Consider the following 20,956-nt stretch of genomic DNA (forward strand, 5'->3'; position numbering starts at 1 on the left):
GGTGCGGAGAACTTAGAGGGACCGAGCCCTCACGCCGAGTAGCCATTGATTATGGTAATGACGTCACCTGGAAGAGAACCTGCCGTGTGACGTGCACGGGGCCGCCGGAGTCAAAGCCCAAGGGACAGTAGAGTGGTCAAGAAAGAACTGTTTAAAAAAAAAAAAAAGGAAGGCAATAGGACCCGCGAAAGACCTCCCTGAGTCATTAATGGAAAAAATAGATCAAGATTACCAAGCTGCGGAGGACCGGGAGGGCAAGGGTGAAGCGTGGTTGGGCTAACACCTGCGCATGCGCCGTCACTCCGCTTTCAAAGACGTCACTTTTTTTTTTTTCTTGTATTTGCAGCAGCACTTTGGGTCTGGTGAATAACAACCGTCTCCCAAGACGTTTGAAGCTCCCTTTCCCGTTTGCCCTCTCTTGTGGAGACCCTGATTCTCAAAGGAGCCGATTGGCCCTCCCCTTGGGGCTGTTGAGAGTACCTGGGCATCTCCCAGGGGCTTTGGCTCGTGAGATCATGCCCAGCATCGTGTCTGGTTATTCTTACACAGATTGTTTCCTGATGAACACGTCTTGGTCACGTTCTTCTCAACCTTCTGTGTTAGGTTCCTGAGAACCCTCCAGGCTGAGATGGGCAGGTCTGCCTCAATCATTTTAAGCTGCAAATTAGTGGCATAAATCTCATCCCATCCTCAGGTGACGGAACATTTAGGTCATTTCCAAGTAGTTAAGACAAACAGGACTGCAGTGGGGGAATGGAGCATGTACCTTCTGTGGGGGCCTTAGAGAACTCCCCAGAAGCCCGCTCCCAGGGCAGACCAGGGGGGAATCACAGCGGGGACATGGTTTGACCTAACCAGGTACAGCCACACAGCTTTCCAAAGGGGCTGGAATGGTTTACAATCCCAACCAAGAGCGGGGTGTGAGTTACAGCTCGCCAGGGTCTTCGTTTCTTAAGTCTGCAAGGAACTGATGAACCTGGACTATTGAAATACTCCAGAACATGGAGAAAACCCCAAAGCCAATGTTTGGAACGAAGCAGAGGGCCAAACTTTTGACAGATCCCTCCAGAGAAGGTAATTAGAGAAGGTTTATGCAAGACGCTCGGAGAAGGTGATATCAAACAGAAGCAAATTCACACCGTGCTGACAAGCAGCCGCTTCACACAGTCCAAGAGCTCGCAGTCCGGGGAAATTTAAAACTTACCTTCACGATATTAATAGGATTGAGGGAAGAGGAACGCGCACTCCATTCTTTTTATAGGCCATAAAGGCGTTTAATAAAATTTAATACACATTCCTGAGGCTTGGAAATGGTGGTTACCTCCTTATAAGGTTTTTAAAAATATACATTTCAATCCAAAAAATTACCCTCATAATTAATTGTAAAGATGCTAGAAGCGTCCCATTAGAAACACGATTCGAACGTGCTCTTTATCAGTATTGTAAAACATTGTTTCGGAGGTGCTGAGCAAAGCAGTTAGACAGAAATAGAAAGGCAGTCATGAGACAGAAAGGGAGGAAACAATCAGAGCTGTAGATAACCAGGTCGTCGTCCTGGAAAAATCCCAAATCGCAACAAACACACAGAAACGTGGCAGTCGTAAATAGCACACAACTATCAATGGCTATGTCATTCATAAATTAGAACAAGTTAGGAGGTGCAGAATTTCGAAAATCATTTCGCAATGGAAAGCCCTAAACACTTAGGAATTAATTTAACAATAATGTGCAGGGCATGTGTGAAGCCACAGATAGGTCTGGATGGAAATTATTTTAAAAGATTCCAAAAGGGCTGGGGGTGTATCTCCGGGGTAGGGCATTTGCCTAGTGTGAGCACGAGGCTCTGGGAATCGATTCCCAGTGAAAAAAGAAAAGAATAAATGAAATATGTGGAGATGCCTGTCTTTTTTATTGGATAAAAAGACTCAATGGAATAAAAGTATAATTTTTCTAAGTTAGTCCATAAATTCAACATGATTGTAATGTGGAATATATTTAAGTGTGGGAGGAAAAAAGAGTGATTCTAAAATTTAGCTCGGAGAATAAACAACTCATCACAGCCGGGGAAATTCTTCAGAGCAGTGGCACTGATGCGCTTGTCCTGCAAGATATTAAAAATGCATTAGTTGGTGACAGTGCCGTAAAGCAGCGTGGTTTGGCAAAGGAATCAAAAGGTAGCTTGCAGGGGAAGAAATTCAGCGCTGGGAAGAGTCCCAAGCATAGAGAATTTTTGGCGTGTGATACAGTGCTGGTTTCTAGTAAATGAGAATGTGGATGGGGATTTTCTGAATGTCCACTTGGAAAGGGGGAGCATCGGATGCAAAGTGACTTTCTGAAAGAAGGTTTACCTGAAAAGGAGGGAAAACTGCTGGAAGAAATGTGGGAGATATTTGTAGACTCCTAAGTGGGGGTTGGTTGGCCATTCCGAACACACGAGCAGCAGAAAACACAAAATAAGACGTGTAAGTTGAACAGCAGAAAATAGTATGGCATCACAATGGCTTTAAAGTCTGCTAAAAAATCAAAAGATAATAACCTATACTCTTATCACAAAGGGCTCATCACCCCAATATACAAAGAGTTCTTACAAATCAGTAAAAAATAAAATCGATGCATTGATAAAAAATAAACTTGGCAAAGGCCTTTCACAAAAGAAGAAATGCAAAACCCAATGAGCACCTTCAAGCCCATTCTCCATCAAATAAATAAAATGAAATCAAATGTCATTGAAACCCAGTGCTAACAAGCATCCAGGGAAACTAGCACTTCCGGGCATCTTTGGAGGGAATATAAAGGAGTGTGTCCATTCTGGAAAACATTTGCATTGTTGTATGAAAATGCAAAGTGTGCATACCCTTGGACCCAGCAATTCTATTTCCAAGAATTAGCCTAAAGAGACTATTTCAGAAGTGAGAAAAATTGCATGTGTAGTTAGGCATGGTGGCGCACGCTTGTAATCTCATTGGTTGGGAGGCAGAGACAGGAGGATCGCGCAGGTTCGAAGCCAGCCTCAGCTACTTAGTGAGGCTCTCAGCTACTTAGTGAGACCCCGTTTCCAAATAAAGTATAAAATAGGTCTGGGAGTGTAGCCCGGAGGTAAGAAGCCCCTGGGTTCCACCCCCAGTACCAATTTTAAAAAATTGCACGTGTTCCACCAACGGGTGACTGGTTGAGAAAAGTACACACACTTGTGTGTGTGCACTCTCCAATCAACATCCTACAACTGTTAATAATAGTGGTTTTTTGGTTAATAACAATGCTTTAAAACTAATTTGAACAAAAAAGGTGGGTCAGCATATGCTATGATAATAGATATATAAAATTACATAAAAACATCTTAACCTATGTTGATATATTAAAGAGTTTTCACTCCAGTTTTTTCCTGAAACCACGAGAACCCCCAGCCACAGCATGGCTCGCCCATTCCCTTTGCGAAAGTCCTGCTCTGAAGGCAGATGCCCCTGGAACCTCTTCTTCGTGGTTATTACCAGCACCTCAAAGCTGCTGTCCGCTTGCTCTTATGCACGCCCTTCCTGTGAGCACTGAGCACTGTGGAGCCAGGACCCACCTGACCCACCAGGCTTCCAGAGCCTTCCACAGACAGGGCCCAAAGTCTGTGCTTGGTTAAATAACTGCTGGATGGGCCAGGCGTGGTGACACACACTTGTATTCCCAGTACTTAGAAGGCTGAGACAGGAAGATTGCAGGTTCATGGCCAGCCTCAGCGACTTAGGCCCTCTGCAACTTACAAAATAAAGAATAAAAAAAATAGGCTGGGGGTGTAGCCCAGAGGGTAAATGCCCTCGGGTTCAATCCCCAGTACCACAGAAATAAAAGTTAAATGCCCTTATCATTTAAATCTCAAAAGCAGCTTTATTTTCTCAAACCATAAGAACATTTGAGTTGTTATGGAATGGAAAGGCTGGCTTGAACCAAAGAGCAGCATAAACAGAAGAGAACCCGGTTTCCTGCATCGGACTCCCCCAACCCCACAGCCTCACGGAGGGCTCCCAGGGAATCGTCCCTTTGTTTGTTTGTTTGTTTGTTTGTTTGTTTGTTTTTGTGGTACTGGGGGTTGGAACTAGGGACATTCTACCTCTGAGCTACATCCTCAGCCCTATTTTTTATTCTTTATTTTGAAACAGGGTCTCACTGAATTGCAAAGGGCCTCACTAAGTAGCTGAGGCTGTCTGTGAACCGCGATCCTCCTGTCTCAGCCTCCTGTATGCTGGGATTACAAGCATGTGCCACCACTCCCGGCCCATCCCCTCTCTGAATCAAGGTCCTCAAAAAGACCCACCTCTTGTGCATGAGGATTCACTGTTTTAAGAGCTCGAAAGCCCACAGAAATAGTCAACTGCCTATTACACGCACTGATGGACCTAAATGTAACTGAACGTCTGAACGTGCTGGAGCTCAGCGCTCCAATCTGTTCAAGTCATGGTCCCCTGAATTCAGCCCCTCGAGGCCCCCATTTGCTAAGAAGTGCGCAAAGGCCTCCGATGAACCCGAGCTTAGCCATCCTCACACCAGGAGGGTCTGCACCAGCCCGCTTTTGCCTGTGGCTGGACTGTGTCCTCTGCCGGCCCGTGACATGGAGTGACCATGTCGGTTCTTATAGCGGGGCAAACTGCTCACACAATGGCGAAGGCAGTAACTTCTGGATTCCTTAGACAACACCGGAGAAAGCCAAGATTGCGTCTTGCTGTCTGTTGTGTTTTAAAGGATATCGCTCTTATTCTGCACGATTAGGAAGTGACTAGACACTTAGAGTTGATGTCTTCACTTAGAGCTGATTATGACGCAGTTTCCCAGCTAGACTCCAAGAAATGGGCGGGATTCCTTTATTCGTGAATTCCCGCCGTCTACCCCAAATCCTCAGGCTCGAGGCCAGCCTTCCTGTCCTTCCTGTGAATAATTAGCAGGTGAGCTGTCTTGTTTCATGGGGCTCCGTGATCCTTGGGAAAGGTGAAATGGAAATAATCAAATACTGGGAAAAGTTACCCGGTGGCCTGATTATTTAATAACTTCTCCCCAAACACAGTCATAGTCCACCAAGCAAAAATGGGGCACAGCTTCAAGGACAGAGTCTGAACCTCAAGAACAGCCCAGAATGGAAGGTTCGAGCTCATAATTGGATTAAGCAGTGAATGGACCACCTGCACTTCACGCTCCATGGTCCACGCTCTCCCCGGTGCAAAAGGGGAAGGCGACAGCATCCCCCTCACCCAGCAAGTGGCCAGGACACACCGTGTTTTCCTACCTAAGACAATATGGCTGCTTCAAGGCATAGTCATTTTTCCTATGACCGGGGCCTCCACCTGAGAAGATGAGGGAACCTGAATCCATGTCTTGACTGTCCCCACAATATACCGTAAAAGGTGAGCTTATTCAATGCAGGATGTCAGTAGGATTACGTCGCAGACAGTAGTAGAGAAACTGTGCATGCATTGTGGCCAAGGAAGGCCCCTCTGGAGAGTCTACCCCCAAACCCGCCACCCCAGGGTGCCCTTGCTTAGCTGGCTCTCAGCATTACGTTTCCATAGCAACGCCAGGCCCTCCCCCACCCAGCCTCATTTACTTAGGCTACAAACAGAGAACCAAAGGAGAGAGGATAAAACTTGGGGTTCCCACTGATAGAGGATCATGGCGCAAGGAATTAGATCACTCCTATCTGTGGCTGCTTTTTGTGACCTGGAGAGAGAGGTGATTCCAGCCCGGGAGCCCTGAGGGGCTTAGCGCCTCTGGGGCAGAGCCTACTTTCTCTGCTGCAGGAGGCTGGGCTGGCATGCACCGCCATCACAGGGCTTGCTGCCAGCCCAATTCGGACTACACCGCTTCCTCTGGCCCTCATCAAACTCTCCAGCTGTTCTCAAAGGAGAGAGCTCAGTCTGGCCTGAGAGGTGGCCCACTCCGCAGACAGTCGGCATTCAAAGGAGGAACGTGGGACAGGAAAAGAGGGGAGGGAACGGACTTGTCTGTGTGACTCGCGGATGCTAGGTAGCTGTACTTTCACCCCACCCCAAAGCTGCTGCCATCTTGAAATGAATTTCCAGTTAAAAACAACCAGCAGGCTACAGATAGCCGGGGATGGAGGTGTCCGGTCTGTACTCCCAGGTGAGCGAACCCCAAAGCCTCTCTTCAGCGCCTCTAGACTCTCCCATGGAAGTCCTGCTCTCTCCTCTCAGCCTCAGAGCCCAGGGGCTGGGAACTAGGGTGGCTGCCTCAGCCCATGGCTGCTGGCTCTCTGTAGGTACCCAGTTAAGTAAATTAAACAAGCCTATTTGAGTCATTTGTGGTCTGCAGGGTTTCCTCATTGGCCTAATCTCCAGAACCACCTACAAAAAGACTTCGAGCATGGAAGATGACTTCAGAGTTTTTAGCTTCATCCTGCCCCAAGTGCCAAGGTTTTAATTAACAGCATCACCAAGCTGCTTTCCCTGGCAGACAGTGGCAATGACACAGACCCAAGGAGTCCTGGGGAGGAAGCAGCCAGCAGGTTCTGTCTGCCTGGATCCTGCCAAAACGGAACCTGCATCTCTCAGGATGGAGGACTGCAGCCGGAGCTTTCAGCCCGGAGCATCTTCCGGGGAAGGCGGGTGCAAGCCACAGGGCACCGTGGGGTGAGCTGGCAGGTGGCTCTGGGGTGCCCACACTGTGCAGGAAGGGCTGCAATGGACGCAGCTCTGGCAGGCGCCCGGGCGGCCCGCAGCCCTTGGCAAAACAGATCCCTCAGCCTCCCCAGCGCCGCAGGAGTGCTAGCCTTGACAAACCCCATCAGCAGCGGCTCTAATTAATTACCAGCTCCATTCACCCGGGACTGGTGCTGCACAGAGCCAGAGTGCTGCGTCCTGGCTCCAGAGCGCTCATCCCTGAGACCAGCCTCCTGCTGCAGCGTGGCTGCGAAGTACCCACCCTGCTGCTACCTGCATGGAGGGCTGCTGCCCGGCCGCCAGCCGGGCCAAGAAGGGGGTCTCCACCACCCATCCGCGGCAGCACCCCGGCTCTTCTATTTTACTTTGTCAAAGGCTAGAGATGGCAGGGGTTAGTAGCATCAAACCCTGTCCCTCCTGTTCTCAAACTCTCTGACCGTCTCAGTCCTATGAAAATGTCCCTTCGAGCTGGGCATGGTGGCACACTCTTGTCATCCCAGCATTTAGGAGGCTGAGACAGGAGGATCGTGGATCATGGCCAGCCTCAGCTACTTAGTGAGGCCCTTTGCAACTTAGTGAGACCCTGTTGCAAAATAAGAATAAAAAAGAGGGACGGGGGTATATGCCCCTGGGTTCCATCCTCAGTACTGCAAAAAGGAAAAAAGAAGAAAAATGTCCCTTCCACCAGCAGCTGAGGGCCAGGGCAGTACAGACCCTCCTGGTTACCGAGGTACTGTCAACCCTGGAAGTGCTTTGGGAGCAAATCTGCAGACACCAGGACTTACCTCCCCTTACATAAGATGGGAAGAGCTGAGCCCACATTCTGGGGCCGACTGAACCACCAGGCCCAACCTAATCAATATTGCAATGTTCTTAAACACATACAACCCGCAGAAGGGGGGGAGCCAAAGGACCCACGCGTCCCGCGGCCTGCTGTGAGGTCACTTAATCCCCCTTGTGAGGGCTTCGCTCTCGGGACACGGCACCTCAAAGGCCGGCCCGCCCTTCCGCTATCACTGGGGTTCAGGGGCTGCGTGTGAATTTGGGAGGGACAAAGACATTCACACCATGGTGGTATGTGTGGGTGCCTGCCAATACAGGTCTATATTCACACGCATGCATGTATACATGTCTGTGTATACCCGTGCATACCTATATGACCTATATCAAGTCTACATGTGTTATGTGCATATACATGTGTGCATCTTCTATAGCTGTTCATGTGTACATGTGATATGTATATATGAATATGCCTATGCAAATGTGTGTTTCTGTATATATACAAATGTGGGTATGTGGTGATAGCTCTGTATACATATGTATATGTCCATATGAGTATATGGATATGTGTTGGATATACCCATATATACAGATACATGTATATGCATATACGTAGGTGTGTATGTCAGGTATATCTATGTATATGTGTATGTGTGTAAGGTATTATGGGTATATGTATGGGGCGTATGTGTATATCTGTATTATGTGATATCTGCATATATATGCATGCATCTGTGTATTCATACATGCACACAGCCATCATCCAAATACCAGGCAGGCCTGCCCCTGCGTAGCCTGAGCCCAGGCGAGACCTGCGTGGCCAGGGTGGGACGGCCGTAGGTCACACACAGGCAGGACCTCATCCTGTGTTTGTGTGCTGCGTGTGATGTGTGGACATGTGTGTGCACCCCTATCTGCATGTCCGTGCATGTGCTTCTGTTTGCGTATCTCTGTATGTGTACACGTGTCTGCGCATGTCCACAGCGGGCTACAAGGGCCACTTGAGCAGGACACAGCGCTCTGCGACCATCTCTAGGGCGAAGTCTACCTGCCGTCCCTGTGTCCAGGTTCTGGCTCCTCTCCCCTGGCGGCTCCTGCCTCTCCTGCTCCGGCTCCCCTTCTGCACAGATCTCTCTTTCCATCCCAGGCCTTGAGGGGAGCCTCTGATCGGAGCCCTCCACAGCTGCGCTGAGGCAGGGACGAGGGAGAACCGCTGAAAGGAAGGGAAATTTACCCCCCTTAATAGCCAATAAGGATTTGAACCCGAGCTTGGCAGGAACTGTCAGTTGAGCTGCTTTCTGGGATGTGAAGGACATGCTTCCAAGCCCGCCTCCAGGGGGAGCCCTGACCAGCTAGAGGCCAGCGGGTGCAGCATCTGGCTCAAGGTCCCATCTGTGGAGCTTCCCGGAGGCCCAGAAGCCAGACGAGCCGCCGCCCACAGGGGAGGCTCTTGCCGGGAGGGACATCAGGGAGAGGCCCACGGCTTGAACACCTTTCCAGCTGCATAGAGCAACCTGACCCGCCCAGGAGGGGACCAGCGGAAGCAGGACCTCTGCAGAGCTCTGGAAGTCCAATCCCCAGGGACCGCCCTTGGTGGATGGGCTGAGCCGTGTGAAATGGCCCGTCTGGCCAGCGAAGCAGTTCCACCTTCTTTCCCCAGAAGTGCCTAAGTACCAGGCCCTGTGCCACGCCCCTCTTTCCTGCTGGGCAGTCTGCTGTCACAGGCCTCCTGTCCAGTTCCTAAGCCTGAGAGGCCCGTCCTTCCTTCCCTCGGCCTGCACCGCCCTCCCGGCTCCTGTGGCTCCCAGGCCTTGCCCTTCCCTGTCCCCCTTGGCTCGGGGCCCCTCGCCATCCCTGGTTTGGTTTGCTGTCGTGCTGACCTCCTTTCCGGCTGCCCCAATTCTTTCCTACTGCAGTGTGAGCTCCCAGGCCATGGTCTGGACCCAGGGACTGTTCATACTGTTCTCCCAGGCTGGGAGAGAAGACAGCAGAGCGGGTGTTCCCTAAATACCCACTGAATGCATGCACAAGGAGCCACGCCCTCCAGCGTGGGCCCTGCTATCATTGCACAGCACCCCATTTAGTGACAGAGATATGCACTCCCCATCTCCATGCCCAGAGAGTTTCTCTGCAGCCAGAGATGAACTCAGAGATGAACAACTGTCCCTGGGGCCGTCTCTGCAGACATGGGCACCAGCACCACTGGGGTATTTGTGGACCCGGAGCCAGTTCTGAGCCAAGAATCCTGCTTAGACCAAAGGACTGCTACTACCCAGGGGTCTTCTGCAACAAGCCTCTGTGAGGCTGACACCCAGGCTCCGTTCCTGGCTCGCTTCCGCCATCTGCTGGCCACCAGTTTAAATGCACCAGGGAAGGAGCTCAATGCCCAGCCTTCCTGGAGAAACTCTTCCAGCACTCTGCTGAGCCGGGCGTGGTGGTGCACACCTGTAATACCAGTACTTGGAAGGCTGAGACAGGAGGATCGCAGTTCCCAGGACAGCCTCAGAAACTGAGTGAGACTCGGCCATCTAGCAAGACCTTGCTTCTAAATTAAAAAATAAGGGCTGGGTGTAGCTGAGAGATAGAAGGCCACTGGGTTCACTCCCCAATACCAAGGAAAGAAAAAGAAAAGAGAAAGAAAGAGAGAAAGGAAGGGAAAGACAGAGAGAGAAATAAAGACAGACAGACAGACAGACAGACAGGAAGGCTCTGCTTCTCTCTTGCCGGATCTGCCTGGCCCACTGACCCTAGTCAGACAACTGGAGCCGACCAGAGGCCCCAGGCAGTGGGAGAGTCACTTCACCATTACACTCGATATTAAACCCATGCTTTGGGGAGGATTTCATCTCTACAGACAAGTACACTGATGCACAGAGAAGGTAACCAAGTCAAGCAAAGTCACACAGCTGCAGAGTTGTGCAGCCAAAATCTGAACCCAAGCAGGGCGGCTCTTGAGAGCACATTGCCCACACCAGCCACGCACACGGCCCAGGCGCCCCTGAAGCCCCCAGAGGAGGAAGAAGAAGACAAGACACCTGCAGCTGACCTGCTCAGACAGCCGGAGAAGGCGTCCAACCTGGGGAGTGGAGGCCGCAGAATGCATGGGCCCAGAGGTGCCCGGGTTCTGTCAGGGACGCGGGGGTAGAACAGGGGCCCGGGAAGGAGCTTCCCCTCCGTGTCTGAGCACTCATCTCCGAGCCTCAGCCCCTCCTCCTACAGGTGCCCATGAAGACAAAGTACAGACACCCGCGAAGCTTGGCGCACCCTTTCAGGCTCAGAGTAAGCGCTTAAGAAACACGGTCTGCTGCTATCTTCACACACAAGGCTCTGGAAGTCCTGCGGGAAAGAAAGCTGCTTCTGCAGGAAAGAAACTGAGCCATTGCCAAACGCGCTGCCCCCGGAGCCACCACGGAGCCCTGCAGCTCGGTAATTCCACAGCACCCACTGCCCTGCTCACGGAGGACTCCCTAGGGCCTCGGGCCGTGGACAGCAGATTTCCTGGAAGCCGGGCGGCTCTGCACCCGCTCCACACCCAGCCGCCCAAAGCGCAGCACAGCGTGCCTCCAGAGGCCTGGGAGATGCGCCCTCCGCTCCTGGGAGTCGGATCCCACATTGGAATTCAGCAGTGCTTATTTGTCAGCTTTACAGACCCAAGGCAATTAGGAGTCCGCGGCCGAGACGCCTGTTTTTAATAATTCTGTCATTATTCTCAATTTTCAGCACCACCACACATGAAAAATCCATTTCCCGTTTCTTTAAAGGTGCTAAATGGCTGTGGACGGCCTTTTCTACCAGTCACAGTGCAGCAAAGCGGCCCACGTAGCCGGGCCTTGGGCCTGGGAACCCTTGGCTGGGCCTGATCCCAGGAGTGGATGGAGCTTTCCTCCATGCATGGACGTCCCAGGACCCTGACCTGGTCACTGCAGATGTCAGGGTGCTTCTCAGTCTTGCTGGGCGCTGCGGTGCACCCGGATTTCACAAGACTCGGCACGGCCCGCTGCTGGCCAGGCAGGACGTGAGCTGCAAGCTTGTTTCCTGCCGATGGGTGAAGAAAGCTGCTGCCAGCCTCTCCAGTCACCATCGGAGGCAGGAAGAGGGAAGTGGGTGACTCTGGGTATCATCCACCTGCAGAGACCCCAGCTGGAAGGCCAGGTCACGGGGTGGAGAGGGCAGGAGACCCCAGGCTTTAGCAACAATAACAGGAACAACAGGTGACATCCACAGAGCACCCACTGAGTGCCCTTCTCCCTCCCAAGCACTTTGCACACAGCAAGTCTTAATAAAGAGCAGGCGCACCCTACCCACGTCATCCCACTTTACAAGGAGAGAACCAGGACAGAGCAGCTGACCAGCTTACCCAAAGTTGCACACAAGGTTCTACGTGAGGCACCCTGGCTGCTGCCTGTAACCCCAACACCGGGGAGGCTTAGACAAGAGGATCTCAAGTAGGAGGCCAGCCTCAGCAACTTAGCAAGGCCCTGTTTCAAAATAAAAATTTTTAAAAAGGACTGGGTGTGAGTAGCTCAGTAATAAAGTGAAGCTGGATTCAATCCCAGTACTAAAAAAATAAAGGCAGACAGTGCCTGCCCTTGGGTGGCCTACAGTCTGCTGAGAACACAGGAATTAAACAGGACGCTCTGGTTACCCGCTGACCAGTGCTGAGAGGTAACGCAGAGACCTCGCCCAGACACCGCTCAACATCTACGGGGTTAAACACAGGTGTGCGGAGAGGGCCGGGCACGCTTACATTTCTCACACTATGCTGGATGCGACCCCATCTGCAGACCTGTCTCAGAAGCTGCTTGTGAGGGTAGAAGACCTTAGACAAGAAGGACCCCCCAAACCTGCACACAGGCCATTTGCAGCCCCAGCAGGTGCATGCATGCGTTTATGTGTGCATGTGTGCACGTGTGTCTGATGACCCATGCTTTATTAAAGGCTTTCTAAGCTCCTCCTCTCTAGGACAGATATTTCATAATGTGGTGCCTTTAGCGTGGTAATTAGCACATAAAGACTGGTCAATAAATGATACTGAGAAGGCAGAGAGAGGAACGGACACGTTGGCAGCCAGGAAAACATCTAGGAGACAGAGCATTGCCACCTTCAAACCCAGAGAGGAGCCGAGGGAAGACGGGGGAGATGGGCCAGGGGATCCCGGCCTCCGAGTGGATACGGCGCCCACGGGCGGGGAGCACCAGAGAGATAAACAAGCCATTCTGTTTGCCTGGGGCAAGAATGGATTTTAAATACCTGTGTTGATTTTTCTGAGTGAAATAATATATCCTCAGGCATAAAATTTAGAAATTATAGAAGAATATAAAGAAGAAATCCAAGCATCGAGCGATGCACACTAAAAATGTTTTACTCTACATCTTGCTAGTCATTCATCTGTGTTCGTGCAGATATTTTGCTTTTTTCCGATAAAACTAGAAACATGTAAAAAATATATATATCCTCACATTCCCTCAAAATTTTATTGGTAGTAGTTATCATAATAAAAGATGTTAACGCTTTTAATGGTAGTATATTATTGCGTTTCATGAGGCCTTGTAATGAATCCCCTTTGGTGGAAATCGAGTTGTTTTAATGTTTAACGTAAATAACCTGGGGGCTGTTCTCATTCTGTCAATAGTAGACTGCATTGGACGGAGCCGGATGTTTCAGGGCCATAATGCCCCACACGGACGCCACGGGACGCCAGCCATGGAGAAATGCCTTCAGCTACGTTCACAGACCCTGTTTCTGTCCTTGGTCACCCGGCTCCGACGGGCCACTGCCACACAGCCCTCTGCTCTTTGCTGGCCTGGCCTTGCCCTGCCTGTTCTCCAAGTCTTCCTGGAGCCAGGGTCTTCTCTCTGATGCCCCCTTTCCTCCCCATGGCTGCCATGTGTCAGCCCAGACCTGCTACCGAGTTCTTCACCCACACTTAGCCCGCTGGGCCTAGGCTCCTGGGAGCGAGGTCTTTGTCTCCCACCCAGAGGCTCTCACTAAACACTTGAGCCAATGAATCAATGAGTCAATGACTGCATGAGTGATGAGCCGTCTAACAGAGAAAGACCAGTGGCTGGGCTTGGCGCTTGGCCACACCCCGGGACCGCATCCCCGCCAGTCTCCGCCCCTGCCGGGTCTCCTACTTTCTTCTTGTCCTTCCAAAGCCAGACTTTCTTGCTGCCAGCTCCAGGTTTGGTTGCATTAGGACCCGGCGCTTAATTAGTAAACAGAGTGGAAGGAGGCAGCACCTGTGTCTGGCAGGCAGCAGAGAGGAGGGGGCGCTGTCTCAGGAAGCCTGGTCTTGCATTCGATGCTAAAGAAAGGACCAGCCCTCCTAAGCTAACCTTTTCTCATTACAATCTTGTCCTTCCTGGGTGGATGATCTGAGCTGAGTCCCTGGGGTCCCGGACGTCAAAGCAGTGAGTTCCTGGCCACATCCCTGTTGCTACGGAGTCTGTGTGGATGGCTTGTCGCCAGCCTTGTTGAGCATCAGGAAGGAAACTGTCCCCACCCGTGTCCCACAGATGGGGAAGCTGGGTGGCGGAGAGGTAGCGCAACTCGCTTTAAGCTGCACAGCCCAGAGCAGCGGGTCTGGCCTCAAGCCAACTCAAGAAGGCAAGCCAACTTCTCTCGATAACCAGCTAGCCTCCACCCCTTTTATTTAAAAAGAAATCCCAGCACTCTTATTTCATATATGAACAGCCTGTTATTTCCCAGGGATGTGAGTGCCTTGGGTTTAATTTAATGAAAGCTGTTATTGGAAAACAGACACCAAGACAATCGATTCCTGAACTGTGGGACTGTGTCTGCAACCATACAATTTTGCTTTAATTTGGGCGTGTTAGGGAGATGGTATGTTAGGGAGACAGGACTCCTAATGAAGAGATGGGGGAACGGGCAGAAATGGCAGTGAGCCCCAGGACGTCCACGTGAGGGACCTGGAAGGGAGACCTTCCCAAGACCACCTGGGACGAGGTCAAGAAGCAGGGCAAAGCCCTGGAAGGCCCTCCCGCTCTGAAATGATGTGACCGGCCCAGGATCCGCATCTGGGAGCCTGTGGCCGCGAGAGAACTAGGACCTGGCCTGCCAACCCCTCGAGGAAGGGATTTCCCAACGTGGATGGCGCTCCGCAAGCAGAAAAAGTCAGAATGGGGGGAGGAGGAAACTAAAGTTTCCTGGGCACCCACTCCCTGTCAAGCGCGATAAATGCTTTGAAGTTTCTTTCTCCGATTTAATACTCATCAGAACCCTGCCAGGTATGATTTTACCCCCATTTTACTGATGGGGGAATTGAAGCACCGTCAAGCTCTACCTTCAGTTTTGCACAGGAATCCGATGCTGGGACATGACAGGTGTAGAGAGATCCCCGAAGCCCTCTCTGCATCCCTACAGGACCCAGGAGCAGCCCGTTCACACAGCCAGCCTGCCTTCCCGCCCACACCCAGGAGCCCCTCTTCCAAGCCCCTTCCTTCCCCTGTGCCCCACGCCCTGCCTCAAATCTGTGTTAGGGACCTTCCCAAAAGAGCTGTGGCCCCAGAGCCCTCACTCAGAGGACCGGCAAGTTCACTCTACTTGTGGGGCCATCTCTACCACAGAGCCTGGAAGCCACTTCACACTGGAACGTGGAGAGCTCGTGATTCCCTCTTGGTGCAGATCGGCTGTCCCCACCCCAGGCAGCACTCAGACACAAATGGGCTCAAACACAGTGGTTTTGTAGCAGCATGGCCATGCGGCCGGGCAATGTGTGCTGTCCACGTTCTGCTGCAGCCGCCAGGGGCTGCGTCTGGCTTGTGAGAGAGGAGCGTCTCTAGTCTTATGACTCTCTTGCAGAGCCAGGTCCCCAGGGCCGTCCACTTCCTCAGCGCCCCGCGCCAGCCGATCTCCTGGGAGGCTGCCTGAGAAGCTGCTAATCCACCTGGCCTTGGCCACAAATCTGCCACCTACTGGAGCATCCCTCTTGGCAGATGTTCAAACCACGCTGAATTTTAAAACCACTTTCCCTTCTGCACCTAATACCTCCCGGGTCTGGCAGCGTCCCTTGGAAACCAACACGGGTGATGTGTTTTCTTTTTTCTTCCACCATCCAAATATAACTTGGTAAGCCTGTCTCCGATGTGGAGATAAAGAGCGTGTGTGTCACAAGCTGTGACCGGGTGATCAGGCTGTGCGGCTGGGTGTGCTATATATCTGCATCCTGACAGAGCATCTCATGACCTCATGATTCACCAGGTGATCACTGCAAAAAAAGAGGAAGCTCAAACTGGCTACGGGCTGCCGTCCAGCCCAACTCGAGATCCTTGGACTGTGGCCACGCCCTTTGAGCTGGAACTACATTCCCCAGAATTCATCCTGCTGTGGGGCTCTAGGTCAACAGTGGCAAGGAAGGAGACCAGAGGACAAGTAGGAGAAGAGGTGTCAGCAGGCATTGAATCACCTATGAAGCCTACCAATAATGCAGAACATCAGCCTTCACCTGCTGAAGGAGCCTCTGGAGGCAGTACCCCAGCACCCACGCACTCACGAGCTCCCTGGGGGAACTCTGGTATAGGGCAGCAGACCATCCTGCAACCATCCTTGAGGACCATCCCGCAACCATCCTTGAAGACCATCCTGTACCCAACCATCCTTGAAGACCATCCTGCAACCATCCTTGAGGACCATCCCGCAACCAACCATCCTTGAGGACCATCCTGCAACCATCCTTGAGGACCATCCTTCAACCAACCATCCTTGAAGACCATCCCGCAACTATCCTTGAAGACCATCCTTCAACCAACCATCCTTGAAGACCATCCCGCAACCATCCTTGAAGACCATCCCACAACTATCCTTGAAGACCATCCTTCAACCAACCATCCTTGAGGACCATCCCGCAACCATCCTTGAAGACCATCTCACAACTATCCTTGAAGACCATCCTTCAACCAACCATCCTTGAGGACCATCCCACAACCATCCTTGAAGACCATCTTGCAACTATCCTTGAAGACCATCCTTCAACCAACCATCCTTGAGGACCATCCCGCAACTATCCTTGAAGACCATCCTTCAACCAACCATCCTTGAAGACCATCCTGCAACCATCCTTCCTCAGCACAGATCAGCAGGGCCCTTGTACGTTGCTGAGTTCCGCACACACACTGACGGAGCTTCTACCTGGCACCTGGTAGAAGCTGTGTTAGAGTGTGGAAGATTCAGGGACCCACACGGCAACCTGAGGAAGGCTTGTCCAATGTGTATTCCTCGTGGCCCCCGGCAGGGGGTGAGTGAGGCACTGTGGCCTTTAGAAGAGAGAACTGACCAGGTCCCCACTGGCACCTACAGGCTGGGAAGGAAGGAGCCAGAGACATCTCATCATGGCTGGGTGTGGGAGACAGAGGTCAGAGGGGCATGTTGATAATCTGTCCTTCAGGCCTGAGGGAAGCGGGGGAGCAGGTGCATGGCTGGAAATCAGTGCCTCCCAGCTAGACTCTGAATTGCCCGCGTAGCGTGAAGAAGGAGCGAGGTGTCCTGGCGCAGCCACATCACATGATTCTAGAACCCAAATGAATGTCACCCATGGGAAGACAGTTTGCAATAAAAATCGTCTTTATAGTTACCGAGAGTTCGCCCTGACCCCGCCAACCTCCATGCTCGAATTAGAATCTTTCCATCTGGAATTATTAGTTAAGGGCAGTTTATCAAAGGGAAGATGGATGGTGTAAGCAGATTTTTCTGTTGGTATTCAGAAAAACGCGCTATCCCCTGCCACTCAGCACAAACTCTTCAATCACAGCTGATTGAAGGTTACCAACCTTGAATTATTAGTTAATGGCATCTCCGCAAAGGATGATTTATTGAGCCGGTAAACTTTGCAAACAAACGCCCGGTCCTGAATTGCTGGTTATTTCGTCCGAAGCTGAAATGTGCATTATTTTGACTCTCTGTCTCACAATGTAAACAGAATCCAGAGCAGAGGCTGATATTTAGCCTTGATCTCAGCTCTCTCTGGCAGCCGAGATGTGAAAGCAGGAGTCCAAGACACCAACTGTTCTGGCTCCCGAGTGTGCCTGCACTGAAGGCTCCCTCGCCACGGGCAGCACCACCTGGAGCAGCCCCAACGGAGACCACCTGCAGGTGACAAGCGTGCCTCTCAGCCCGACAGTCAGTGACAAGGCCCTATCCAGAAACACCAGCCTGGACCCACGCCTCTCTCCACCCCAGATCCCAGCACTGCCATCTCCTGGCTTCATCCATTTGAGAGCAAATGGCCTGGTTCCAAGGGCCAGGAGTGTGTCCATCTTGTCACTTGTCCCACAGGAACACATCCTCCCCTTCCTCCCTCCACGGGGTCAGGGTCAGCTTCAACTCTTCTGAAGGGCGAAGCCAGGGGAGGCAGGGATGCTGCTCTTCCTTGGCCTCACCCTGGCCATGAGCCACCTGGAAGTGCGGGCTCCCCCTGACCTGTTGATTCTTCTACCTGGGAAAATGCCCATCAGGTCCTCTGTACACACTGGCCCTTGGTGCACACAAGCATCTAGAGGGCCTCCCGGGCCCCAGAGGAGCTCAAGTCCCAGGGACACTCCTGCTTACCACAGGGAGCCTCTCTGTAGCAATGAAAATGATGAAGATGACTTTGGTGTGCGCTCACGTGATTATCTTTCCTCTCTCCTCACAAGAGGCTCCTTGCTGTTCCTCCCTCAGCATCCCTCGGGCCCAGTGGTTTAGACTTTTGAGGGGTGGGTTGTTTTTGTTTCGTTTGGGGGTACTGGAGATTGAACCCGAAAGCATTCTACCTCTGAGCTACACCCCCAATCCTAGTTTTCATTTTTATTTAGAAACAAGGTCTCACTAGGTTGATGAGAGTGTCACTACTTGCTGAAGCTGCCCTCAAACCTGTCATCCTCCCATTTCAGCCTCCCAACTACTGGGATTAAAAGCATGCACCACCATGCTGGGCCTCCCAGTGGGGCTTTAGGGGGTTAATAAGAACCATGAGATGTCATAACTACCAAGTGGGCTAGAGAACTAAGAGACCAGCAGAAGAGTCAGGTACCAACTCCATCACGGAGATCAGGGAGCTGACCGGTGTGTGGCTTCATATACCGCCAGCCCACCAAGCTGTACACACACCTCCACCCTGCACTCCTCCCTAGGGGATGAACCGAGGGGCATTCTACCTCTGAGCTATACCCACAGCCCTATTTTACTTTTTACTTTGAAACAGAGTTTTGCTAAGTTGCTGGGGACCTCACCAAGTTGCTGAGGCTGGCCATGAACCTGCAATCATGTCTCAACTTCCCAAGTACGGGGATTTTAAGCCTAAGCCACCATGCCTGGCTCATCTGTGCTCTCATAAAACCATAAAGGATAAGACTGGTACATTTGACTATATAGTTCCTTTTAAATTTCCTCTTGGGAAGATATTAGAAAATAAATGATAAGCTGGAAGGGCAGTTGGCCTCCTTAGGGCCCACGGCGCCTGCAGCTCCCACGAGGCTGCCTCTGGAAAGGTATTTCTCAGCGCAATCTCTAGGACACTGGCCAAGGTAACTCTAGCCACACCCAGTAGTGGCCATGGCTCTGAGTCTAAGAGCAGAGACATTAAGGGCAGGGCCAGGGACATTCCTGAATTAGGGCCCTTGGTCTGGGCTTGGCCTGTTCCCATGGCTAATTTAGAACTTTCCTGGCTACCCTTGTGACTTTTTGCCTAGTGACCCTTTCCCCAGAACACAGTCTCTTCTGGAGCAGCCTGCTAGGCCCGTATTTACAGCACAATCTCTTTCCATGACTAGCTGCCACTGAGGGACGGCACTGCTCTTCGTGGAGACTTTGGCTTTATAGACACACGGAGCTGGTCACTCTCACATCATGAGTAGAACTGCTAGCCAAGGGTCCCCACAGCTGCAGCTTTCCTGGACTCCCCACCGCCATGTTTTACAATCCCTCTGCTGCTCAGTTCTGCCATGTGAACACAGAGCCTTCTTTTATCCTATGTGTTCACACTAGTTGCTCCTTAAGGCATGCAAAATATGAGCCAGCTCTGGTGGCACATGCCTAGAATCCCAGTACTTGGCCAGCAGAGATAGGAAGAGCTTGGCTTTAAGGCCAGCCTCAGTAACTTAGTGAGATTATCAGCCACTTAGCAAGACCCCTGCTTCAAAATAAAAAATAAAAAAAAAGGAAAGGAAAGCCTGGGGAATGTAGCTTGGAGGTAGAATTCCCCTGGGTTCAAGCCCCAGTACCAAAAAAAAAAAAAAAAAAAAAGGAACAATACTTATAAAGCCAGGAACAGTGATGCATACCTATAATACCAGTGCCTGGGAGGCTGAGACAGGAGGATTGCAAGGCCAACCTCAATAACTTAGAACTGTTTCAAAATTAAAAAACTAAATGGGCTACATTCTCAGAGGTAGAATGTGTCTGCATTCAACCCCCATATCATAGGCTTGGCATGCTAATTATTTTTAATAGTTATATATTTTAACTGTTACAGTTTACCTATTTTTAAAATAGAGTTCATGTCTACTTTTTAATGAAGCCAATTTCCAGTCCTGGCTTCTAAGCCACCCCAGTGTTCAAACACCTATGCCACATGTCTCTGTATCCTGAGTTTTGACCTATGGGACACCGGAAACATTATTCCTAAATTGGAGCCACACCCACAGTCCACATCTAGAGTCCCAATAAGCATATCACAAATCCACCTCTAGGTGGTAGAGAAGCTACAGTGCACCTCAGCACCCACGTGGTCCTCTCTGGCCCTGCCTCCCTTGCAAACAGACTGTCCATGTGATTTCTCCATCTTCTCCTATACCACAGCAAACACAGAGTCTCAAATGAATCCTGTACTGGAATTTGCCTGTGGGAGAAATAGACGTGCTGGGCTACGAGGTTCTGTGGACTTGGCTGTTACGTCTGCTAGTGTTAACTTCCCTGACTAATACACAGATTCACTCCAGGGGGGATTTCCCATGTCTCTCCTTCATTGCAAAGCTCAGGCCTTTATGCTGCTAGTTTATGATTCTACTTATTAAACTGCACTCCCATTACTATTTTTCTTATGATCCCCAGCCTGTTTGGCATTTGAGAAACTGCATGGTATAGTTCTGGATTAAGCCAACACAGAGTGAGACCCACACAGCGTCACCAGGGCCACTGGGACTGAGGGAGGCAAGCGGCTGCATGACAGGCCAGTTCAGTGTGCATCCACAGCAGTTTAAATAATACTGTGTACATAAACAAAACTGCCAGTGCCAACCTCGATGAAATGTATAGGGAAAGGAAGTAAAGGGAGCCGACTGTTGTGTGCATGGATATCCTACCACATTATGGTATATAATTACAGTAAGCCAATAAAAGCATATTAAAAATGAAAGTTGCCAGGCATGGTGGCCACACTTGTAATCCCCGCGCTTGGGAGGCGGAGACAGGAGCCGCGCTGGCTTAAGAGACCCTGTTTCCAAAAATAAAAAAAAATTGGTGTGCGAGTGTAGCCCGGAGGTAGAAGGGCTTCCAGAAACCCCAGTAGCACACACACACATACAAATGAA

The sequence above is a fragment of the Muscardinus avellanarius genome (assembly GCF_963383645.1).
Source record: "Muscardinus avellanarius genome assembly, chromosome: 19".
Lineage (NCBI taxonomy): Eukaryota > Metazoa > Chordata > Mammalia > Rodentia > Gliridae > Muscardinus > Muscardinus avellanarius.